This window comes from Erinaceus europaeus, chromosome 1, assembly GCF_950295315.1.
Source record: "Erinaceus europaeus chromosome 1, mEriEur2.1, whole genome shotgun sequence".
Lineage (NCBI taxonomy): Eukaryota > Metazoa > Chordata > Mammalia > Eulipotyphla > Erinaceidae > Erinaceus > Erinaceus europaeus.
Window position 1 is genome coordinate 201,729,160 of NC_080162.1, and position 26,906 is coordinate 201,756,065.

Sequence of the window (26,906 nt, forward strand, 5' to 3'; positions counted from 1 at the left end):
CCAAGGCCAAGTGGGGAGCTCTGTCTCCAAGTAGTTTCACAAAGAAGGTCTGCTCTTTCCTACACTAGAGACTCTTTTTCTTTTGAAAAGATTTATCATCCATTTATTACTGGATAGAGAGAAATTGAGAAGGGAGAGGGAGAGAGATAGAGAGGAAGACACCTGCAGCCTTGCTTTACCACTCCTGAAGCTTTACCCCTGAAGGTGGGGACCAGGGACTTGAAGCTGGGTCCTTGTGCATGGTAATGTGTGCACTCAACCCCATGTGCCCCCATGGCAGACTCTTAAGAAGTTTGGCAATTGCATTCTAATCCCTCCCTAACCTCAACTAGGGAAAAATAGAAAGAGGCTAGGGGGTGTGGATCCAATTATTGATGCCCATGTCCAGCAGAGAAACGACTGTAGAAGCCAGGCCTTGCACTTCCTGCACCCCCAAAAGGAATTTTGATCCATACTCACAGAGGAAGAGAAGAAAGGACAGGGGGGGAAGATGATCAGAAGGCTCTGAACTCCAACTTCATCAGTACTCCAACTCCATCAGAAAAGAGGGGGAAAAAGAGGGACATTTGGATGTAATGCTAGATTTCAAGGTAACAGGTGTATTATCCACACATTTCCCACCACCAGAGTTCTATGTCCCATCCCCTCCACTGGAAGCTTCTCTATTCTTTTTTTAAAGATTATTTATTTATTTGTTTGTTTGTTTTCCCATTCGTTGACCTTATTGCTTTTTATTGTTGTTGTTGTTGATGTGGCTATTGTTGGATAGGACAGAAAGAAATGGAGAGAGGAGGGGGAGACAGAGACAGGGAGAGAAAGATAGACACCTGCAGACCTGCTTCACCACCTGTAAAGTGATTCCCTTGCAGGTGGGGAGCTGGGGGCTCGAACTGAGATCCTTATGCTGGTCCTAGTGCTCTGTGCCATAGGTGCTTAACCCGCTGAGCTACTGCCCAACTCTCAGCTTCTCTATTCTTTATCCCTCTAGGAATAGGGACCAAAATTCTTTTTTTTATTTGATTTACTTATTTATTTATTTATTTTTATACTAAAGAATTACATGTCAACACGGGTTTGAATCCACACTATTCCCACCACCAGATCTCTGAATCTTCAGTCTCCCCTCTGCGATCCACCACAGTTCCCCTAAGGTTGTAGATATGGGCCAACCATCATCTCTATAACTATCTGTCCACATTTATGACATAGTTGCCCCTTTTTCTGATCCAATCCTCTCCTCCCCTTCAAGCCACTCATGACAACATAATTACCTCCATGTATCCCTCTCTTTTTCCTTCTGTTTCTCTGGGTGCTAATGGAGCTGGGGTCCAAAGCCCCCTTATCTTCATCCTATCACTTCTCCCCCACTGAGAGTATGGATGAAAGTTGTTTTTGGGGTGCAGAAGGTAGGAGGTCTGGCTTCTGTAATTGCTTCTCCACTGGACATGGACGTTGGCAGGTGGATTCACACCCCCAGCCTGTTTCTGTTTTTCCCCAGTGGGGCAGGGCTCTAGGGAGGTGGGGTTCCAGGACACATTTGTGGGGTTGTCTGCCCAGGGAAGTCAGGTTGATGCCATGGTAGCATCTGCAACTTGGTGGCTTAAAAGTGGTAAAATACAAAGCAGGATGAAATGTTTAATAAACAGGAACCCAAAGGTAGGAATAGAGCAGATGAAATAAAGGGTCTTTGTATGGAAAGACTAGAAAGTCTATTTTAGCCATACCCTAAGGGGCCATGACTTTACTAACTTTTGCCTGAGTCTTATAGCTAACATGCAGGTGGACTAAAAGTATTGTCCGGGGAGATGGTGTCAGAGTGAAGAGCAATGTAATGGGTTTGATGGTGAGCAGCACTGTCTAGAGAAAGATGCTAGCATACCAGAGATGACTAGGGGGAGCATACTGGGCAGAGGCAAGGACGGCTTGACCTGCCAGATGGTGGACAGCCAGTGAGGACCCATAGTGCCCTGTGGCCAGTCACGTGGTTCTAACAATGAAATGAAGCCACGCCTGTCTCTCATTTCCAAGGCCAGGGAAAAATAGATCTCATTAGTAGGCTCCACATTAGTGGGCAAGCCTCTTGGAAAACTTGTGGTGCTAATTAGAATTAGGGGTGAGTCTGGAGGACAAATTTATGCACACATGTTCTTGGAACATTCCCATTGGACTCATCGTTGCTTCGGAATGTAAATTAGAGCTTCTATACTACAGAGTAGACTTTAGTGAGAAGTGAGTTATGAGTTGACATAGGTTAATTCCAGTGATCAAAAAAAAAAAAAAATCTATACATCCTGAAGATTTCATCTGCTTCCAGGATTGGACATCTGGACAAGGACTGGGAGGCAAGCCTCTGGAGACTTTACACTTTCTCCATATTGGGTGATATCTCTGCAGTCTCCTTCCAATTTTTAATACCAAGGACATTTTACACACACACACACAAAGAGAGAAAGAGAGAGAGGGAAGGAGAGAGAAGGAGAGAAAGAGAGAGAGAGAGAGCCAGATCTCTTAGGCTAACTGAAGGACAAGGTAGTCAAATAAGCTCTGAAAGATCAGTCTTAGAATTCTTTTTTTTTTTTTTTTTGCCTTCAGGGTTATTGCTGGGCTCGGTGCCTGCACTATGAATCCACTGCTCTTGGAGGCCATTCCCCCCCCCCCTTTGTTGCCCTTGTTGAAGCCTTGTTGTGGTTATTATTGTTATTGTTGATGTTGTTCGTTGTTGGATAGGACAGAGAAAAATGGAAAGAGGAGGAGAAGACAGAGGGGGAGAGAAAGACAGATACCTGCAGACCTGCTTCACTGCCTGTGAAGCGACTCCCCTGCAGGTGGGGAGCTGGGGGCTTGAACCGGAATCCTGAAGCCTTACCTACAGTGCCACCTCCCAGACCACAATGAGATAACGTTTTTAGATGAAACCTTCTAACCTAGTGTGTAGCACAGAATTAGGTATTGCATACTTAAAGTCTAAGTTTTATTTATTTATTCATATTTATTTTTATTGCCACCATGACTGCTGCTGGGGCTCAGTGCCTACACAATAAATCCAATCTTTCAGGTGCATTTTCCCTTTTTCATTTTGATAGAGATAGCGAGATTTTAAGAAGGAATGGGGAGATAAAGAGAGAGGAAGAGACACCATCCTCAGCACAGCTTCAGTGTTCCCGAACTTTCCCCTTTCATGGAAGTGTGGGGGCTTGAACCCAGGTCCCTGTGCATGGTGCCTCATTGCCTGGCTCCTTGAGTCTGTCTCAGTTTGGGTTTACTCCAAGCAGACCATGGCATAATTCATACAAAAATGCTGTATTATAACTGTGTAGTGGCCTAAGATATAGCTCAGGCATGCAGCCCAGAAGAGTGACACTGCACTGGGGGACGCTCTGGTCAAGTTGTGGTGTCTTCCTCCTTCTGAATGACAGTGGTGAAATCACACTCTGAAAACACACACACACACACACACACACACACATACACACACCAAAAACAAAATGAGCAAATGGACTAGAAACACTGAGTTGGTGACCAAATGACTCTTGGGATGGGAGGAGGCCAACCTTAGCTGGAAAATCAAAGATGGTACCTCTAGGGTGGGTGACTTCAGGTCAACCTGTCAGGGAGTTTGGGTGGTGCTGAAGGACACCGTTAGAAGTGTCCTGTCAGAGACAGAGTTGTAGTAGTGAGACTCTTGTAACCGTCAACTCACAGTGTAGCGGGAAGTCTACTTTCTACACAGACGAGAAACATGGGCTTAGTGAACCAGCAGTCAGGTGCCTTGAAATGACAGCTTTCTGTGGGGGATATGGGTGAAGTCCTGGTTGTAACTGCTGCAGGATGATGGCATGTTATCGTCAGTGCAAAATCCTGGCCCAGTGAGGGGGTGGGCTTCATTCATTAGCTGTGCTTCTACTGGACTAAACAGAAGGCCAAGTGGAATAAATCGCAAGGTTCTCCAAGATTAGCCCTTGGTGCCTGGCCCTTTCTTCTTGGAGAGAGGGCCTCTGAACAGTGAGATAGAAGACCTTATTTTCTTATTTATTTTCTTATTTATTTATTTTTAGATTAAAGAATTACAGGACAACACTATTTTGAATTCATACCATTCCCACCACCAGAGTTCTAAATCTTCAGTCTCCCCTGCAATCCACCACAGCTCTCCTTAGGTTGTAGAGATGGGCCGACCATCATCTCTACAACTATCTGTCAAATTTTATACATAGTTGCCCTCCTATTTTTTTTCTGATTCAATCCTCTCTTCAACTCCAAGCCACTCATGATATCATAACTACTTCTACGTGTCCCTCTCCTTTCCCTTCTCTCTCCCTGGGTGCTGATGGAGCTGGAGTGCAGAGCCCTCTTACCTTCATCCTATCACTTTTGTTTCCCACTGGGAGTCTGAATGAAGGTTGTTTTGGGGGAGCAGAAGGTAGGAGTTCCGGCTTCTGCAATTGCTTTTCCATTGAACATGGGTGTTTATAAGTCGATCCATAACCCCCAGCCTGTAAGACCTTGTTTTCTACAGTACAGATTCCCAAGTCTCAGGAAACTGGTACATACAAAAGTCTTGTGTTCTAGGTCACATTTCTGGGGCAGGCATGCACAGGGGATCTTGGAGTGAGACAGAATGCCAGAGATACTGTGCCTGAAGAGCATACTCCATGCTGGGTTTTTATTGTTGCTATTTTTTATTCTTTTGCCACCAGGGTTATTGCGGGGTTTGATGCTTGCACATGAATCTGACACTCCTTGTGGCCACTATTTCCTTTTTTTCCCCCTCTCTTTTATTTGATAAGACAGAGAGAAACCTGTGTGTGGCGGGAGGGGAGCAGATAAAGAGGCAGAGAAGCCTGTATGCAGCACTGTTCACTGCTCAGGAAGCTTGCAGTGGCTACCAGGAGCTTGAACCTGGGGCCCTGTGTGCTCAGCTGTGTCCACCATCCCCAAACCCCTTCCATGCAAGGTCTTCAATGAACATCCATTCAGGAATATTCACTCCAACTCCACAGTGGCCTGCTCTTCTTGTCTTTCATCTTCCTTATGGGAACCGGAGGTTCAGACAGTTTGTATAACCATCCTTAGGTTTTAGTGCCAATCAATGCTGGGACAAGAATTCTAAGATTGGGGCATCGGGCAGTAGTGCGCGAGCGCTTCCACACTGCGATCATCATCTCTGGCATTATGCTATTCCACTGCAGAACACTATGGTTCCGTAGCCCCCATGTCCACTTGGTCGATTCCAAATTATATTCCTCCATGAGGATAATTTCTGGAACCATCCGTTCCACCCCGGTTCCATGGCTGCCAGTTCTTAGCAACATCGCCCCGCCAGATATTCGTCGGGATGCAGCATCATCTAAGTTCATTTCCCACGTCTACGCTCGACCGGACCTGCCAATATATGCGGATATCTTCGCCCACCCTGTCCAACGCTTGACGTCTCGTCATCCAATCTGGTCCCCTACGCCTACACTGAACTTCTCTGTTCCAGACTCTTGGAAACAGAGTTGGCAGTCAGCTGAGGTAAAGAACAAACACCTCATCACAGACCCCTGCAAGCGTCAACCCGGCTTTGACCTAGCACGTTATGATCGGGCCCTCCTCAATCGCTATCGAACAGGCCATGGCCGGTGCGCCGCTATGTTCCATCGCTGGGGAGCCAGAGACGACCCGAACTGCCCCTGCGGCTCCAGACAGACTATGACCCACATAGTCAACGACTGCCACCTCTCCAGATTCAAAGGAGGTCTCGAAACTCTACATCAGGCTCAACCTGATGCTATTGACTGGCTACGGAAGAAGGGCAAATGCTAGAAGAAGAAGAACCACAATAAAGCTATAAAAGCAAGGTCAACAAAAAGGGGAAAAAAATAGCCTCCAGGAGCAGTGGATTTATGGTGCAGGCACTGAGCCCAGCAATAACCCTGGAGGCAAAAAAAAAAAAAAAAAAAAAGGAAGATCTCACTCTTAGGCAGAAGTTGAAAAACAAGATCAGAAGAGAAAACACAAGTAGGACCCGAATTGGAGTTGGTGTATTTCAACAAAGTAAAGACTCTGGGGTGGGTGGTTTGTGGGGAGAGTACAGGTCCAAAAAGGATGACAGAGAACCTAGTGGGGTTGTATTGTTATGTGGAAAACTGAGAAATGCTATGCATGTACAAACGATTGCATTTACTGTCAAATTTAAAACATTAATTCCCCAATAAAGAAATTTAAAAAATACTATCATTATCCAAATGTCATTATGCCAGGTACATTCTTTTTATTCCATAAGGTATTGAGTTTATTCCAGGTATCACAGGCACAATCTCCAGACCCTCAGGGCAGCAGCCAGACATTTCGATTTATGGTGATGGCTACAGCAATCCAGCCCTTCTACTGCCTATGAGCAGTAGTCTCTGAAACATCTAGGCTTCAGCTTCGAGCAGGATTTTGTGATAAGGGAACAGAGCCTGAAATACAGAGCACATGCTAAATTAGTCAAAGGAATGTACCTTGTAGACAAATAACAAGCAAAGTATTTATTTTGTAAAGATAAAGAAAAGTTACAATTCAGTAAGAATTCTAACAACAAGCACCAGGAAGTCTGAGATCATAAAATTTCTTCAACATACAACTATCTGATACATTATAAAGGGGGCAAAACCATTCAATAAGGTAAAGAAGTTCTCTTCAATAGACGGTGCTGGGAGAATTTGACAGCCACATGTAGAAAAATAAAACTAGACCACCCCCTTACACCAAACACCAAGGTCAAATCAAAATTGATTAAAGATCTTGACACGAGACCAGAAATTTTAAAATTTACAGAAGAAAATGCTGGTGAAACTTTCCAGGATCTTCACATCAAAGATGTATTGGGAGACTCAACCCCATGGATGTGGGAATTTAAAACTAGAGTAAATGAAAACAAACCACATAAGGACAACAAGGCAACACAATATATAGAAGAAGATATTTGCACATCACACATCAGACAAGCGACTGATAACAAACATCTACACAGAACTGGCACAGATCTACAAAAGAGGCAAAAATAACCCAATAAAAAAGTAAACTGAAGAAAAAAAAAACCCAACAACTTTATAAAGAAGAGATATATATGGCCCACAAACACATGAAGGAATGCTACACTTCACTTATCATCAAAGAAATGCAAATTCAAACCACAGTGAAATATCATCTCACACCTGAGAGAATGGCTTACATCAACAAATCAGTGAGCCACCAGTGTTGAAAAGGTTGTGGAGAAAAGGGAACTCTGCTACATTTCTGGTAGGAATTTGGAGAGGCTGTGGATAAGAGGGACTCTGCTACATTGCTGGTGGGAATGTACACAGGTATAGTCCCTTTAGAAGATTGTATGGGCAGTCACTAAACAAATAAAAATGTAAATGCCTTATGATCCAGCAATACCACTCACTCTTAAGCTCTAAGTCTCTTATTCTTCTTATTATTATCTTTATTTATTAGGTAGAGGCAGCCATAAATCAAGAGGAAAGGGGCAAAGGAGACAGAGAGACACTGGCAGCTCTGCTTCAACAATCATGAAGCTTTCCCCTTGGGAAAGGTGGGGAGCAGGGGCTCAAACCCAGGTCCTTGCACATTGTAAGAGATGTGCTCAACCAGTCGTGCCGCCACCCAGCCCCCAGCAATACCACTCTTAAGCTTTATCCAGTGGACAAACACTAATTAGAAGGGACACATGCACCTTTACACTCACTGCTACATCATTCGCAATAGCCTAGATGCCCATCATCACATGACTGATTAAAGAAGGTATGGCATGTAGATTCCATGGAATATTGCTCTGCAATTAAAAAAGATGATACTGTGACCTTTGGGACAAAAATGGTTGGAACTGAAGGTGTTTATGCTTAGCAGGGTGAGTAAAGAGATAAAGACAACTACCTGATGGTTTCATGCATATATCAATCTAGAGATCTGATTTATATGAACTTGACAAAAGAAATCCAAGCAAAAGAGAGGCAAGGCCACCTTAGACTTGTGAGAACTATGGTGGTTATGTTTGGGAGGGTGGAGATACAAAACTTTAGTGGTGGGTGTCTTGTGGAAATACACATTGTCAATAATACAACAACAACAAAAGCAAATCTTGATCAAACCAGAAAGAAGGAAAAACAAACTCTGCTACTTAAGGAAAATTGGTCCTGAAATGAGTGCAGCCTAGAATGTTCCTAGCTATGACCTAGCACTGAATGTGAGCTCAGACTGATGGGGATGCCGAGATTACACAGGCTCCTGTGATAAGTGTGGATAGACATGGGCCTCAGGTCAGATCACTGGGGTTTACAGTTAACAGTATTTACATACTTTTCTCATATTCGGAGCTATTCTCTTCCCTGATCCAGCTTTCTAGTTTTATTCTCAGCTGTGATACCATTTCCCCAGGCAATACCTCTAACCCACCTTCATGTTAGGTATGGGGCTCAGGCAAAAATTAGTAAAGTTGTGAGTCCCTTGGAATATACTTAAAATAGACTTCCTAGCTTTTTCCAACATGAAGACCCCAGATCTCATCTGCTCTATTCCTACCTTTAGGTTCCTGATTAACAAACACTTTCTTCTTTATGTCTTAATGCTTTTCAGCTACCAAGTTACAGATGCTACCATGACTTCAACCTGACTTCCCTGGGCAAACAATCTCACTATTGTGTCCTGGAATCTCACCTTCCAGAGCCCTGCCCCACTAGGGAAAGATAGGAACAGGCTGGGGATGTGGATTCACCTCTCAGCACCCATGTCCAGTGGAGAAGGAATTACAGAAGTCAGAGCTACCACATATTATACCCCATAATTATAATTGGTCCCTACTCCCAGAGAGATAAAGAATAGGGAAGCTTCCAATTCAAGGGATGGGACACAGATTTCTGGTGGTGGAAACTATGGAACTGTACCCCTCTTATCCCATAATCTTGTCAATCATTATTAAATCACTAATAAAATTAAAAAGAAACACATTGAAATCTTACAATCTTATAACATACTATTAATAACAAATAAAAATTATATAAAAAAGACCAAGTTGAAAATCACTACATAGTAACTATTCTCCAAGACAACTGTGACAGTTGAGTGAAAGAATGTGAAATGCTGAACACAGAGCCTGGAACACTGCATACAGCTGATAAATGTGAGTAGATAGGATTATATATGTGTAACATGTCCTCAAAATTTATGTGTGCTCGTGACAGATGTGCCATGCATAATTTAAGAAAACAAATGATTTATATGTGTTAAGTAGATGCAAATGTTCTCAGTGTCTACTTAGTAGAAATAAATTATAGAAACATGCATATATGAATTATTTCTATGTATATATTAAGAGTATGTAGGCACAAATTATTTGACACTGAGCTATGTGGGCATGCAGTTTCTGAAATGCAATTCCTTAAGAAAGGTGAAAATAGCTAGGTACTCCCACCTAACCCCCAACTCAGTGATCCTTCTACTTTTACTCTCATTCCTGCTGTCTGTGCATTTTTCAGAAGTTCAAGGTATTTGGTTCTCCATCCAGTCCCCCACCTCACCTACACACACATACACACACACACATACACACACACACACACACACTATGCAGTAGCAAGATGACTTAGAGACAATTCTCACTGCTCATGGAGAAGTCAGATACAGGCACCCCACCCCCCAAACCAGAGCTCCCCTTCCCAGTCATTCACTATATGGCACTTACAATGTTATGTGATCATAACTGGGGCAGACACAGTGAAGAAAGAACAGTGATAGCCAGAACCCCTGTTCCATTGTGAAGAAAAGTGGCCATAATTTTATAACTATACATATAAGTGTTTCTGACCAACAGAAAGAACTTAACAAATGTTCAAAGACACTCTTTCTGTGCAAAAGGGATGTTTGAGATAAAATCCATAGGATGAAGGGTGGGGGTCAAATAAGATAGAGAATACTCAAGTGGAATGAAATCCAAAAAGCTGAGACCCAAAGTCACACAGAATACAGCACATTGTTAGGGTAGTGAAAATATTATAAGGATTGGATGTATGTTATTAAGCAATTGTTCTAGCCAAAGGAATGCACAACACTAACAATGAATCCTAAACTACAGATTTGATGTAACTAGAATGTGTGACTGTAAATTCATCGTTGTTAAGAATTATAACATTCTGATGAGCAGTGTTGATGGTAATGGTGAGGTTAAGCATTTGTTGGGGTCAAAGAATAGATGCGAATCCCTGAATCTCAGCGAATCAGAAAACCTGACCAAGACTTTAAAATTAAAAACAGCCAGTTGATGGCGTCTGTTTCTCTTAGCCTTTGCTACAACAACCAAGTCACAGGATACATGACCCTGCATAGGAATAGGTTTGGATCTTAAACAAATTCCCATAGCAAATGATAAAAGCTCAGAATCCATTCAACAGACACAGAGAGACATGCTCACCAAAGGCAAAAATGTCCTCTGTACAATAAATCACAAACAGGTAGAGAGTCTTTAGACACAACACTTTATCTTTACTTTTAAATATTTATTTTATTGATTTAATTATTCATTTTCATTTCACTATATTTTTGCCAACAGGATTATTACTGGGACTGGGTGCATGCATGACAAATAAACCCCATGGCCATTTCTTGCTCTTTTTTTTTGAGACTTTATTATAACAGAGATAGAGACAAATAGGGATGGAGAGACAGAGAGACACTTGCAATCTGCTCCACCACTAGTGAAGCTACCCCATGCAGGTAGGGACTGGGGATTTGAACCCATGGGAACTGGGGTTTGCTCATGGTAACTTGTGTGCTTTACTGGTTATGCCACTGCTCAGCTACTATTTTATTTCTCTCACATGAGGCTGAGAATGAATTTCAGAAATAGATGGCAGAGAAATAGAGAGAAGCCAGAGCATCACTATGGCATGTGAGGCTCCAGGGTTTAAACAAAGAGTCTCAGACATGCCAGTTGAGAGATTTCCCTGTCTAAGATACAGAATGTTATGGAACAAACAACTGACAAGCTAAATTAAAATCCAGGGCTCCCAATCCTATTATAATTTTGTTCCTACAACTTTACAATGGAAACTGGAAACAAAATCTAAAAGTCATGTGGGAGCTATAGTGGCAGTCTTTCTGATAAGCACTGCAGCTTGCCAAGTGCAGCCCAGTGGATACAACCATAGTGGAATTCAGTTTCCATAGTAACAACCCAAAGGGAGAGCTGAGAAGGAGCACAGCCTACAAGACTGTTTTCCCTCCAGCCTGTGAAGTACCTGCAACCTCAGACTTTTGGTCATTCTCCAGGCTGGCTGGACCTCAGTATTAAAGCCTTGGATGGGTACCTATGACAGTGAATCCCTGGCCGTAGTACTTATGACTGAAAATCTGTGGTCACTGCCCAGGTCTGCTCAAGCACAAACCCCCTGCTTCTAGTTCTCAGAGACCATCAAACATAATGGGAATGTAGAGGATATAACATACACTAATGAGTCAAAACAGCATCTTAAGAAAATTCTAAAGTCAACAGCTATGGAAACTTTCAAAAGGAAGATCTTATGGCTATAGTACTAAGGATATTTGTAGAGAACCCTGTTTTTACTTGTGGTGAGCAAAATGGATTATGGGACATGAATACAATTAGCATACAGTTGATGCAGTAAACTCACAAGAAACTGTGGGTATGAGAGACTATTTAAACAAATGTCTGGCTGAGTTTCCCTTCTGACTTTCCTCCTCTCCACCGGCACCTGCGCATGTTGAAGCTGCACTCTGGTGAACTAAGTTTAAAAGACTCATGTCTCCCAGCACATGTCCAGCAAGACTTTTCCTCCATTTTCTCCTCCCGTTTTTGTGTCCCTATGAGCATTCATTTTCTTAAACAGAAGTTCTTAATTTTTACTACAGGTATTTGCCAAAGTTAAAAGTGGAATGGAAGAAAATTTCAAGAAAGTCAGAGAAACCATGGGAGAAGCCATGATACAACTCAGAAATTAATAATATAGCAACTTAATTATTATTCTTGTGAAAATAATACTAATACAATAGAAGAGAATATGAGCAGAAAAGCAAAGGCCAAAGTGGTAAGCTTAGAGGAGAAGGTAGAAGAAGCAAGCCAAAAATAAAAGCCAAGGGGCCAGGTGCACCTGGCTGAGTGCACACATTACAGTACACGAGGAGCCACGTTCTAGCCCCTGGTCCCCATCTGCAGGAGAAAAGTTTTGCTAGTGGTGAAGCAGCGCTACGGGTGTCTCTCTGCCCCTTTCCTTCTATACCTCCCCCTTTCCTCCTCAATTTCTTGCTGTCTCTATTTAATAAATAAATAAAGATAATTAAAATTTTTTAAAAATAAAAGCCAATAAAAATCTACAGATAAGACAAATTAAAATAATGTAGCAGTGTTATGGAACAACATAGAAAGGACAGTATTGGGGGGTCGGGTGTTGGCACAGCAGGTTAAGTGCATGTGGCGCAAAGCCCAAGGACCGGCATAAGGATCCCGGTTCCGGTCCCCGGCTCCCCACCTGCAGGGATGTCACTTCACAGGAGGTGAAGCAGGTCTTCAGGTGTCTATCTTTCTCTCCTCCCCCCCCCTCTGTCTTCCGTTGCTCTCTCCATTTCTCCCTGTCCTTTCCAACAACAATGACATCATCAACAACAACAACAATAATAACCACAGCAATGAAAAAAACAACAAGGGCAACAAAAGGGAAAAATAGCCTCCAGGAGCAGTGGGTTCATGGTGCAGGCAGGCACCTAGCCCCAGAAATAACTCTGGAGGCCAAAAGAAAAAAAAAAAAAAAGGACAATATTCACATGACAAGAGTGCTAGAAGAAGAGAGAGATTATCTCGTTTGTCCCCCTCACAAGTGCACACAATTCTGGGCAGACTTTTTCAACTACGAGAAAGGCTATAACACTGAAACTTCCTCCATTATGGCATAGGCTAGGCTTGAAGCTGGGCCACATATGTGGCATAGCAAGTACACAAAAGACAATTCTTATGCACCAGGTTAAGCACACATGGCACAAAGTGCAAGAACCAGAGTTAAGGATCCCAGTTCGAGCCCCTGGCTCCCCACCTGCAGGGGAGTCGCTTCACAGGTGGTGAAGCAGGTCTGCAGGTGTCTATCTTTCTCTCCCCCCTTTGCCTTCCCCTCCTCTCTCCATTTCTCTCTGTCCTATCTAACAAAGGCGACAACAATAATAACAATAATAACTAAAACAACCAGAGCAACACAAGAGAAAATAAATAAATATTAAAAGAGACAGTTCTTATGAAAAAAAAAATGTTAGTCAAGAATTCACCCCAAAATGAAGAGACAGATACTTCTTCAGATGCAGGAAGTTCCAAGATCTCAAAATCCTCATAATCATTATCATCATCCCACTAAAGGCTTTAATAATTAGAATGTCAGAGATTAAGGTTAAAGAAAGAATATTTTTAAAAGCTAGAGAAAGTGGTTCAGGGGGTGACACAGAGGGTAAAGCATTAGGCTTTCAAGCATGAGATCCTGAGTTCGACCCCCAGCAGCACATGTACCAGAGTGGAGTCTGGTTCTTTCTCTCTCCTCCTATCTTTCTAATAAATAATTAAAAGATCTTAAAAAAAAAAAAAAAGCTAGAGTTAAGACTCACCAGTAAAGGATGAGCCCATAAGACTCCAGGCTGATTTTTCAGCAGAAACTCTAAAAGCTAGAAAAGACTATCAGGACATATTCAAACTTTTGAATGAAAAAGACACCCACCTTCCCACTTAGATTAGCAAGCTTATTTGAAGGAGTGAGAGTGTTTGAGAGGAAAAAAATACATGAATTCACTAATACTAAACAAATATCATAAAAAATACTAGTGTATCTTAAAGAAAAAATACCAAATATTCTTTCACACATGGAGTAAACAAAGAAACAAAAAAGAGAGGCTGGCCAGTGGCACACCTGGTTGAGCCCCCATTACGATGCACAAGGACCTGGGTTTGAGCCCTTGGTTCCCACTCTCAGGAGAAGTTTCATGAGTGACGAAGCAGTGACCCAGGTGTCTCTCTCTCCCTCTCTCCCTCTCTTTCTCTCCCTCCCTCTCTCTCTCTCCCTCCCTTTCTCTCCCTCTCCCTATCTCTCTCTCTTCCTCTCTCTCTCTCTTTCTCTCTCTTTCTCCCTCTCCCTCTCCTTCTCCCTCCCTCTATCTCTCTCTCTCCCCCTCTCTCTCCCTGCCTCCCTTTCTCTCTCTCTCTTTCCCTCTCCCCCTCTCTCCCTCCCTTTCTCTCCCTCTCTTTCTCTCCCTTCCTTCCTCTCCCTCTCTCTCTCCCTCCCTCCCTCCCTTTCTCTCTCTCTCTCTCTCCCTTTCTCTCTCTGTCCCTCTCTCTCTCCTTCCCTCCCTCCCTTTCTCTCTCTCTCCCTTTCTCTCTCTCTCTCTCTCTCTCCCCCCCTCCATCTCTCCCTCTCTCTCCCTCTCTCTCCCTCACTCTTTCCTCCCTTCCCTCTCCCTCCTCTCCCTCTCCCTCCCTCCCTCTGTCTCTCCCTTCTCTCTCAATTTCTGGCTGTCTCTATCCAATAAATAAATAAATAAATATAATAAAATATTAAAAAGAAGTTGAAACAAAAAAAAGAATAAGGAAAAACAAGTCTATACTCTTAAACTGCAGAATTATGGTTATCAAGCGGGTTGAGGGCTTAGTTTAACTTTGGTGGAAAAATATTGATAGCTTGGTGTGGAACGTCATGGAGTAGCTAACTTACTTTGAAGAGGTGTGATACTGTACTTCTAACGCATTTATAGCATTGCAATGCAAGGTTATCTCATAAAGCCATTTCTGAAATAGAATAAATCAAGAAGCCTGTCTGAGGGCTGGGTGGAGACCCACCTGTTTGAGTGTGCGTGTTACATTGTGCAAGGACTGGGTGGAGACCCACCTGTTTGAGTGTGCGTGTTATATTGTTCAAGGATCCGTGTTCAAGGCCCCGATTCCCACCTGCAGGGGAAAGCATGTGAGTTGTGGAACAGGGTTGCATTGTTCCTTTGTCTCTCCCTCTCTATCTCCCCCTTCCCTCTCGATTTCTGGCTGTCTGGATCCAATAAATAAATAAAGATTAAAAAAAAAAAAAAAAGACTGCCATAAGAAAAAAGCATGAAGCTTGTGATTTCTTTTTCAAAGCCTGGAGCCTCTGGTAACTGATTTAGGCACCTAGCCTGAACTTGGAAAGGCTTTTCACTGCCTGGGCCATTCTGCACATTCTCACGCACCTTGGAAGATCAAGAATCAGATTGTGCAGTCGTGCTAAGGGAAATGCAGAGATGATTAGTCAAGTCCTCATCCACAAAGAAGGCACGGTCCAACATGTGCTTTCTCAGCCATGACCTTGGTCATAACATGCTGTATTTCTTAATGGACTTGCAGTGGGGACTAATGGTGTTTTTTGGGTTTTTTTGGTTTTTTGGTTTTTCCTTTTTTTTCCATCTGTCTCTGTTTCATTGCCAATCTTTTTTCCAGAATTGTTTGTCAGGGAAATTAAGAGCCATATGGAGATGAGTAGTGATTTGATGGAGAAGAGAGAAGACAGGAAGATGGCCATCGGAACAAGATGTCAAAATATAAGTTGAGCATATTCAGAGATTAGACAAGGCATGATAGAGTTGGCTCTTTCAGAATAAGTGAAAATTTGCCAGATCAGAGAAGAGAAATGGTGTGAAAGCCAAGAGATTGACATATTGAAGTGTAGAAACCTAAATAAATAATGTGTCCAGGAAAGGGACACAGAAAAGAAGCAGGATCAGAGGCAACTCCAACCAACTAAGAAAGGTAACATTGCAGCAAGTATAGGAGATAAAAAAAAATCTCGGGGTACATGTCAAGGAATCCTTGGATTCCCACATACATTCAATGGTTATAGGCCTCTAGTGGATCCCTCTCTGTCCACCTCCACGGGTCACTTCCATCAGCAATGCCATCATAAGCCCTCTTGTCAGTCTTTCCAGGAACTTGCCCTCAATATAACCTAGCAGCGGTAAGAACTGTCCCACTCTGCAAATGGAGACTGGGTCATCCTACTCTGTCACTCCAGGAAGACTGCTTTTGAAATGAGTGAAGCCAGCAATGTTTTGTTTTTAAACCCTCAGTGAAATGGAAGAGAATCTGGAAAACACAAGGAAGTCAGGCACTATGTTAATTATCTGAGCAGTGAATAGAAAAAAGGAAGCATGATTGCAAGTGATAATAAGTGTAGGTGTGACTTAAAAAGAAAGTAAAGGCAGGGCCATAGAAGTGACTAAAAATTGGCAAAAAAGTATATAGATGATGATAGACAGATAGATAGATTTAGAGATACAGTCAACCCCTATCTGTGATCTTCCTGTATCTACTGAAGAGAGAATGGGTACTCTGGTTCTGGGAATGGTGTAGAATTATACCCCTACTATCCTATAATTTTGTAAATCACTAAATCATTAAATAATTTTATTAGATCACTAATAAAAAATAAAAATGAAAAATTTGGGGTCAGGCAGTGGCACCCTGGGTTGAGCACACACGCTACAGTGTGCAAGGACCTAGGTTCAAGCCCCCAGTTCTCACCTGCAGAGTGGGAAGATACACAAGTGGTGAAGCAGGTCTGAAGGTGTCTTTCTTTCTCTCTTCCTCTCTCTCCCTCTCTTCCCTCTCAGCTTTTCTCTATCTCTATTTAAAAAAAAAAATGAAGGAGTCAGGCAGTAGTGCAGTGGGTTAAGAACAGGTGTCACAAAGCATAAGGACAGGCACAAGAATCGAGCCCCCGACTCTCCACCTGCAGGGGAGTCGCTTCACAGGCGGTGAAGCAGTTCTGCAGGTGTCTGTCTTTCTCTCCCTCTGTCTATCTTCCCCTCCTCTCTCCATTTCTCTCTGTCTTGTTCAACAATGAGGACATCAATAATAGCTACAACAATAAAAAACAACAAAGTCACCAAAAGGGAATAAATAAATATTTTTTAAAAAAATGAATAAAATATAAAAAGTTAAAAGAAAAAGGAAAGGTGTTTTAAGACATGTCAAATTAGCCTACAGCAGCAGTGGTTCAAAACAATTTGAAGCAGATTAATGGTGACCAAGGATTTAATTAGACCATTAGCTTCAGGAGTGAATTGGAACGAGTCAGCCTCTATTTCCATGAGCTGAGGACACACTCAGACAAGTACTTTTTACAGTTAATGTTAAGAGGACAAGGACTTCCCGTCAGAATCAGCGTCACTTACTGCAAGCTTTTCTACTAGAGCCTGAGTAGTTCCTCTGTTGCTGACAAGCAAAACTCCCTGATTTTTCTTTTCTTTATTGAGGGGATTAATGATTTACAGTCAAAAGTAAAATACAGTGCTTGATACTTAGGGAACATTTCTCATTTTTCTGCATAAGTCTCTAACACTGTGCCCCACCCCACCCCCAGGTCCTCCTCTGCCATTATGTTCCAGGACCTGAACACTCCCCTCACTCCAGAGTCCTTCACTTTGGTGCAATACACCAACTTCAATTTAGCTTCTGTTTTGTGTTTTCCCTTCTGTTCTTATTTTTCAGCTTCTGTCTATGAGAGAGATCATCCCATATTTATTTTTTCTCTGTCTGGCTTATCTCACTCCTGGTTTTTCTATGGGACAAAGTCCCCAGGGGTTGATGACATCAGCCCTAAGGTCAAAGGTGTTAGAGACAGTCCAGCTCTGACCCTGGGTTCCAGCTCACCAGAGTCACAGTCCCCATGATATATATTCCTACAAAACTTTCCAGAGATAGCAGCAGAATTGAGATTAACACCTTATTTTCCAGCTCCTGTGCCAAAAATTCTTCAACCCTTGGACTACATATATTGTCCATATTACCCATGACATGTACTTGGGAGTCTTATAAAAAGTATTTTGGATTTTCTTTTTAATTTTTTTAAACTTTTATTCGTGATTTAATAACGATTAATAAGATTGTAAGGTAACAAGGGTACAGTTCCAGACAGTTCCCATCACCAGAGTTCTATATCCCATCCCCTCCATTGGAAGCTTCCATATTCTTTACACCTCTGGAAATATAGTCCAAAATTCTTTATGGGGTCCAGAAGGTGGGAGATTTAGCTTCTGCAATTGCTTCTCCTCTGGACCTGAGCATTGGCAGGTCAATCTATAGCAGTAGCTTGCTTCTATCTTCCCCTTGTGGGGTAGGGCTCTGGGGAGGTAAGACTTCAGAATACATTAGTGAGCTCATCTGCCCAGGGAAGTTAGGATGGAGTCATAGTAGCACCAGCAACTTGGTGGCTGAAAAGCAGTAAGATATAAAGCAAAACAAAATCAGTTAATGAACAGGAACCCAAAGGTAGGAATAAAGAAGATGAAAGTCAGGACCCTCGGGTGGGAAGAGGCTAAGAGGTTTATTTTAGGTATGTTCCAAGGGGCCCATGACTAACTAAATTTGCCTAAGCCTGATAGCTAGCCTACAAGTGGACTAAAAGTATTGTTTGATACCTTTGGTCCACCTGCATGTTACCTGTCAAGTCCAGACAAAAGCTAGTAAAGTCATGCCCCCCTTGGAATATACCTATAACAGACCTATGAGCTTTTGTCTAAATGGAGACCCCAAATCTCATCTACTATATTCTTGCCTTTAGGGTCCTGATTATTTAACAGTTTTTTCTTCTTTATATCTTAATGTTTTTGCAACCACCAAGTTGTAGATGCTACCATGACACCAACCTGACTTCTCAGGGCAGACGACCTCACCAAAGTGTCCTGGAACCCCACCTCCCCAGACCCCTAACCCACTAAAGAAAGACAGAAATAGACTGGCAGTGTGCCTATACCCATATCCAGGGGGGAAGCAATTACAGCGGGGAAGCCAGACTTTTCAACTTCTGCACCCCATAATGATGCTGGGTCCATGCTTCCAGAGGGACAAAGAATAGAAAAGCTTTCAAGAGAGGGAATGGGATACAGAATTCTGGTGGTGAGAATGATGTAGTACTGTATCCTATGGTCTTGTCAATATTTCCATTTTATAAATAAGTTTTTTTTAAAGAAAAAATAAATAAAAGTACTGTTTGGGAAGATGGTGTCAGGGTTGAGAATAGGTCTAGAAAGCTGGATTAGGGTGGAGAGTAGCTTTTTATACATAGGGCACGTGAATGTGAAAGACTGAATTCCTTTGATTCTTCTGTCCATAGGAATAATTAATTCAATGTGTAACACAGGGGGTTCCCCACTCTGAGATTTGCATGTGATTTGAGTACATTTTGCATTCTTTTGAAGGTTGCTGGTATTTGTGTGCACCTGCTGGACCCAGTGGGAACTGGGGTTCCATGACCTGGAATTGGAGTCATGCACACGTGGATCCCTGGGAAGGAGACAATGATGTGGGAAGCTTCTAGAAACCCCACATCCATGAGCTGCCCATTCTAATGTTATTGAAAATAAGACAGCTTCTCTGATCACTTCACTTGCCTCCTAATAAATTATTTGAAGTACTTCCTCAATCATTAACCAATACCCACTCTCACCCCTACTTATTCCTCCTCAATTATAATTTGTCAATAAACACTATCTGGCCATGCAAACAAGTATTTATCAATCATTTATCCACCTGCTGTTTTTCTTTTACTCTACACTGAAGAGTAAGATCAAATTCAGAAGGTGGAACAACTTATTCAAAGCATAAAGTGAGTCCATTATCGTATGTGTTTCAAATAAAAAGATTAAAAAAATTATTAATCAAAAAATTTCTAATTCACTTCTGAATTCAGTGTGATGAAATTAATCTGTTTGAAATGTCACTTCTCTAAATAAGTGTCTGATACAAAATAAAGCAGCAAAGTGAGTTTCTTCTCTGTCAATTCGTCTAGAAGTCATAGATGCTCAGAAAGACATCAGTATTGGAGGAGTTGCTAGAGATTAAAGAATGTCTGACCAAGAAAGATGCTAGGGTTAGATCTATCTAAGTAGACTTTTAAATACCTGTGTGAAATATATCAGGGCAGTAAAACTGGCTGATTCCACTCATTTATATCTATTTATCTTTATTCTTTTTTTCCCTCCAGAGTTATTTCTGGGCCTCAGTGCCAGCACTATGAATCCACTGCTCCTGGTGGACATTTCTTCCATTTTATTAGATAGGACAGAGATAAATTGAGACAAGAGGAGGAGCTAGAGGAGAGAGAAAGACCGACACCTGCAGACTTGTGAAGTGCCTCCCCCCGACTGCAAGTGGGGAACGGGATCTCAAACCCAGATCCTTGCTTTGGTACTTGTGCTTAGTGCTATGTCTTCTTAACCTGGTGTTCCACTGCCTGCTGCCCCCCATTCCTTTATTCTTTAGTTTGTTTTTGGTTATGGAATATCTTGAAGGAGGAGGAAGAAGAGAAGGAGGAGGAGGTGGAGGAGGAGGAGAAGGAGAAGAAGAAGTAGAAGAAGGAGGAGGAGGAGAAGAGTGAGAAAGAGAAGAAGAACTAGAAGGAGAAGCAGGAGGAGGAGGAGGAGAAGCAAGAGGAGAAGAAGGAGGAAGAAGAAGGAGAAAAGAAGATGAAGAAGGAGGAGAAGAAGAAAAAGAAGAATAAGAAGAAGAAGGAGGAGGAGGAGGAGGAGAAGGAGAAGGAGAAGGAGAAGGAGAAGGAGAAGGAGGAGAAGGAGAAGGAGGAGAAGGAGAAGGAGAAGGAGAAGGAGAAGGAGAAGGAGAAGGAGAAGGAGGAGAAGGAGAAGGAGGAGAAGGAGAAGGAGAAGGAGACAGCCTTTTGGATCTGCCCTCAAGAAATGTCCAAACTGGAAGGCCCAGAAAACCTGGAGTACTCACCCATGTGGCACAGTGATGAGGACTGTCAAGGGGAAACATGCAACGTGCAGGCTGAGAGGGCCAAGAAGGGCTACCTTCTCTTCCAAGACGAGCACATTTGTATCCTTTCCCTATGAGAAAACATTTGCACTAAAAGTAGGAATGGCTTTCTTTATTCCAAGAAACTTTATCCTAACTAAACTTGGCCTAATCCGAAGGGCTTGGACTAAGTCCACTTGAACTCAGATATTCAGATTGGGATGAAACTAAAACAGAAAAGTTTTTTGAAGGGGGGTCTCTATTTCTTGATCTGTCGTTATCATGAGTCCCTCAGATACTAGGTGCACAGTTGAGTCAGGAAGCTTTGGGACAAACCCAGTTGTGACCTTGAAGTCATTTGCTGTGAGGATGAGGAAGGCCACTGTGGTGAGAACACCAGGCAGAACCAAAGCACCTGATAGTGCAGGCACCAAACCCTAGTGATGACCCTGGTGGCAGAAAACACAAGAAGGAAGGAAGGAAAGGATAGAGGGAGGAAGGAAGGAAGGAAGGAAGGAAGGAAGGAAGGAAGGAAGGAAGGAAGAAGTTGAGGGAGGGAGGAAGGGAAGGAGGAAGGAAGGGAGACAGGGAAGAAAGGAAAGAAAGAGGAAAGGAAAGAAGGGCTTACTTATAATTATTTTCTTAAAATCTTCTGTTTGTTTATTCACTTGTTTGCATGGAAGCGGGGTGACACCAAAGCTGGGGTCAGTCTTGGGGCTTCACCTGTGTCAGGCCTGTACTCTGCTGCTTAACTTTCTCTCTAGCCCAAAAAAAGTTCACTGAAGTGGTCCTTGCAACTGTGTATGTAAGACACAGTGAGACATACTTGTTCTCATTGAAAATATTTCTCAAAGCACCGTTTGTAGACAGGCCTGTTCATAAATCCATAATTCATAAATTCAGAAATCCAAACTCTGCTCTCAATCTGTAAGCCTCATGACCAGGAGGGCAGATGTGCATGTTTCTAGCTGGAAGCTGCATAGAGAGAAGCCCCACTGCAGGAATCCTGGAGGCTACCTGGAGGTGTTCCATCTCTCTATCTAAATATCTAAATATCTATCTATCTATCTCTATCTCTATCTCTATCTCTATCTCTATCTCTGTCTCTGTCTCTGTCTCTGTCTCTATCTCTATCTCTATCTCTATAATATCTCTATCTCTCCCCTCTGGAGTTACCACTGGGGCTTGGTGTCATCATTACACATCCACCCCTCCTGGAGGCCAGTTTTTTTTTTTTTCTATTGCATAGTACAGAGGAAAATTGAGAGAGAAAGGGTGATAGAGAGGGAGAAAGGCTAAAGTACTTATGTAAACCCACAAGGGGTGTGTGACAACTGGGCATCTTGTGTCAACAGCAGAGTCCACTGTGCGACCTGTGGATGCCAACCCTCCACTGACCTCTCTGGACCTTTGTTTCTTGCCTTGACTATTGCCGGGCTAGTGTGAGGGTGTTTCTTCCCGGGCATGTGCTCTCTGGGTTGGAGAGAACTCGACTGGAGTCAGCCTGGCTGCTGCTGACTCAACAACTTGGGAGAGAGAGCAGGAACTCATGGTGGAGTGGGGATGCAATGCAATGCCTTTATTGATCAGAGACAATGCTTTTTATATCTTAGAAACCAGAAGTGGCAAATCAGAAAAGGAAATGGCTAGGAGAGGAGATGGAGAAAAGAGTGCAAAGGCAGAAAGCCTCCATAGCAGCTGTTGAGAAGGTTCCAACCAATGAGATTAACCAATACCCTGCAGGCTGGGCGGGTCTCAGGCAAAACAATGATTATGTAAATAGACCACAATGTCAGCAGTGGAGCGGGGGGGCTGGCGTAATGCCCAACAGATTATTATCAAATGAATTCCCTTGGTAGATTTATGACCTAAAAATAAATAAAAGTTATCCTTTGGGCAGGAGACTGGTACATTCTCTTCAACCAATGAACAAGTCACTCACCCTCTTTGAACTTCACTTTTACCATCTACATGGCGATTGCCACCCACATGATGCCCCACATCATGGTATGCCAGTCAACAACGCACTGCCTCTACAATAGTAGTCCCAGAATTCTTTATTGTCTACTGATGTCATAAGCATCTTGTCATCTGACACCTGGTGCTGCACTAACCCCACACATCTGGTGTTTACTGTCTCTTCATAGTGTCCTTTTTCCTCATACCTGCTTTACATTCTAGTGTGTCCCTTCATCATTACTCCTTCCAAGGGCACAAAATCCACTACCAATGTGTCCACAAGTATAATGAGAAAATGACCTAATGAAAGGGGGTGGTGGGCAGGCAGTGGTGTACCTGGTTAAGCACACACATTATAGTCTGCCAGCCCCTCATTCCCGCCTGCAGGTGGGAAGCTTCATGAGTGGTGAAGCAGAAATGCAGGTGTCTCTCTGTCTCTCTCCCTCTCTATCTCCATCTCTATCTCCCACTCTGCCTCTCAAAGAAGACTAGCTCTGAAATAAGTATAGTCTAGAATTTCCTAGCTGTGACCATGGACTGTGAGTTGTCTGACAGGTACTCAGAGGTTGTACAAGGCCCTGTATTAAATATGAATAGATATGGGCTCCAGGTTAGATCACTGTGGTAAACAGTTAATTGCATTTATATATCTTCCTCAAGCTTGTGAGCAAATCTCTTCCTTAATCCAGCTCTCAGCTCTGACACCATCTTCCCAGACGATATTTCTGGCCCAAGCCCATGCTAGCTATCAAGCTCAAGCAAAGATTACTAACACGTAGGATCCTAGGAGCATCCTAAAATAAACTTCCTGGGTTTCTTCTACCATAAGGTTCCTACTTTCATCTGCTTTGTTCCTTCTTTATGGCTTCTGTTTATTAAACATTTTGTCTGCTTTCCATCTGACTGCATTTCAGCTCCAAGTTCCAAATTATACCACGATTCCATCCTGAACTCCTCAGGCAGACAGTCTTACCAATGTGTCCTCAGAAGCTCACCTATCCAGAGCCCTACCCCACTAAAGAAAGATAGAAACAGGCTGGGGGTATGGATCCATCTGCCAACACTCATGTTCAGCAAAGAAGCAATTACAGAAGCCAGACCTTCCACTTTCTGCGCCCTGAAAAGAAATTTGCTCCATACTCCCAGAGTGATAAAGAAGAGGGAAGTTTCCAATGGAGGGGATGAGGCAAGGAACTCTGGTGGTGGGAATTCTGTGGGATTATACTTCTATTACAATTATACCCCTTACAATGTTGTAAATCAACATTAAATCACGAATAAAATAGAAAGAAAGAGAGCGAGTGAGAGAAACAGAAAGAAACGAAGGAAGGAAGGAAGGAAGGAAGGAAGGAAGGAAGGAAGGGAGGAAGGTAGGAAGGAAGGAAGGAAAGAAAGAAAAAGAAATAAAAAAGATATATGGAAGGAAAGAAGGACAGAATGAAGGAAGGGAGGGAGGGAGGAAGGAAGGAAGGAAAAAGAAATAAAAAAGATAGATGGAAGGAAAGAAGGACAGAAGGAAGGAAGGAAGGAAGGAAGGAAGGAAGGAAGGAAGGAAGGAAGGAAGGTCTCCTACCGGAGCAGTAACACAGTTAAGTGCACATGGTGCAAAGCACAGGAGGACAGGTGTGAGGATCTGTGTTTGAACTCGGGCTCCTCACCTGCAGGGGAGCTGCTTCACAATGGTGAAGCAGGTCTGCAGGTCTCTATCTTTCTCTTTCCCTCTGCTCTACATTTTTCTCTGTCCTATCCATAACAATAGCAATGACAAAAACAACAAAATGGAAAAAATGGCCTCCAAGAGCAATGGATTTGTAGTGCAGCCCTGGTGATAACCCTGGAGGCAAAAAAAAAAAAAAATTCCCTTTAACTACACACTCTCTCTGACATCCTCATCCTCATAACATCTCCTGGACCGCACATCTCCACCTGCCTTACTGCAGGTAAGCTCGAGCTCTCCCCCACGCTGTCTGGCTGTCTCGGCCTGCACCCTCCCACACACACATGTACACACACTGTTCTGAGCCGGGTGCCGCCTGGCTGTCTGTGTTGGAGCATTCAGTGATAAACTGCGTGAGTCAGAAGACAATGAACTGACATCCTCAAGTCACAGAAGATAATAACTGCCCACTAGAATTCTACATAAGCCATAACAACTCTTTTCAAAATACAAATGGCATTTTTCAGGCAAACCAGAACAGAAAGAAACAAAATAGAAAGAGCTTTACACACAAGAGGAAAGCAATCCCAGGGGGGAAATAATCTCGGAAATACAAAGAAAAAAAGAGTGGAGAAAGAGTACATGTAAATGGGTAGGTTGCACAAAGCAGTGATTGAAATGTCTGTGAATGTTGGGGGGTCAAGTGGTGGCATCGTTGTCAAGTCACCAGAAGAGAGGGCCAGGGTTCAAGCCCTCAGTTCTCACCTGTATGGGGGGGGGGGTGAGGAGACAGCTTCACAGCAGAGAAGCAGTGCTATAGTTTTCTCTCTGTTGTTCTGTCTCTCTCTTTCTCTCACCTTTAAAAAGTTAAGAAAGAAGGAAGGTGGAAGGGAAGGTTCCAGGAACAAGAGAATCATTGTGCAGGCACTGAGCACCAAAGGTAAAGCTGGTAGTTAAAAAAAAAACAGTTGTGGGTTTTGAAATATATGGCAAATTAAACTATCAACATTTGAAAAAGAGAGAAGAGAAAGAAAGAAAGAAAGAAAGAAAGAAAGAAAGGGAAAAGAAGAAAAGAAAAGGAGAAGAAAGAAGGAAGGAAGGAAGGAAGGAAGGAAGGAAGGAAGGAAGGAAGGAAGGAAGGGAGATGTGAGAGGAGAGGAGAGGAGAGGGGAGGGGAGAGGAGGGGAGGGGAGGGGAGGGGAGGGGAGGGGAGGGGAGGAGAGGAGAGGAGAGGAGAGGAGAGGAGAGGAGAGGAGAGGAGAGGAGAGGAGAGGAGAGAGGAAAGGGGAGGGGAGGAGAGAGGAGGGGAGGAGTGGGGGGCAGGGGAGAAGAGGGGAGGGGAGAGGAGGAGAGGGGAGACAAGAAAAAGAGAGCAAAAAGATAGCACTGCCCTAATGTTCAATCATCAGTTTTCTTGTCCAGGTACCTGCTGAGGCAGGAGGTTAATTATTACATCTTCTAATGTTTTCCTTCTGCTTAGAGAGACGCGCCACGCCCGCCTTCACTATTTCCACCTGTTGCTCTCATTCGCTTCTTCTGTTTACTTTTAATTGCCAACCCATCGTCCCTGAGACCAGGCACCTGCGAGGTGAAGCCATCACTCCTGGTGGCCATTTGTTTTTCTCTCTCTTGCCTCCCTCCTTTTTGTTAATCCAGACAGACATGAAGAAAGAGTGGAGGTAGAAAGAGATACACCTGTGGCATTGCTTCACTGGCCATGTCACTTCCCACTGCAGGTGGAGACTGGAGTTTGAACCCCGGGTCTCTGGATCATTCTTTGTATTTACTCTCAGATTCTTCTTTGGATACAGAAATATAAATCATTAATAGAGCAGGACCCCTGGGGACTAGATTGCACCAGCTCTGTCCTTGAGCCTCTGGACTTCCATGTCTTCATCTGTGAATAAAGCAAATAGTTGCTGATTTGCAGTCTTGGTGGGAAGATTGATTAGCTCTAGATCAAGCAGGAAGCAATGGTGCCAGTGAAGAGAAATACTAGACCTTGTTGTAAGTGCTTTCCAAGTAGGTGTAACCCCTGATGGTAGGCTTTGCTTTTTACAGCACAAGTATCTGACTTCAGCTCTGAAGCTGAGGCTCCATTTCAAAGGAAGCTCCCTTCAGTAAATACCATGTCAAGCACAGTGCTGGATAAAGAGGGAGGAGGCTGCCTCTCCCACAGAGGCTCCTTTGTTTTACAGATGCTGCTTGATGTATATAACCACTTGAGGCCAACTTGTGTTATTGACTTTCATCTTTTCTCCTCCAATGCTTTAAACTCAGGTTTTTATGATTTCTAATTCACTAAGAAATTTGGAGCCCAGGAGAAACTAGACCTCCTCTCCACCCTTAATCCTATTTTATTCTTTTTATTTAAAGCGGAACCCATACTCTGTCCCTACCAGTGACTTCAAAGATGAGCTGTGTATTTAAGGTCTTGTAAGTGATGAACTATTATTATTATTATTATTATTATTATTATTATTATTATTATTATTATTTAAGTTCCCTTAT

At 43.0% G+C, this 26,906-nt stretch overlaps 1 long non-coding RNA gene across 1 annotated transcript; it reads left to right on the plus strand.

The window, feature by feature from the left end:
* The first annotated feature begins 20,656 nt into the window (after positions 1 to 20,656).
* On the plus strand, positions 20,657 to 23,560 carry LOC132542077 (uncharacterized). The gene is made up of 2 exons (XR_009553223.1): positions 20,657 to 20,860; positions 23,435 to 23,560. It is a non-coding gene; the product is annotated as an uncharacterized LOC132542077 (long non-coding RNA).
* The last annotated feature ends 3,346 nt before the right edge of the window (positions 23,561 to 26,906 follow it).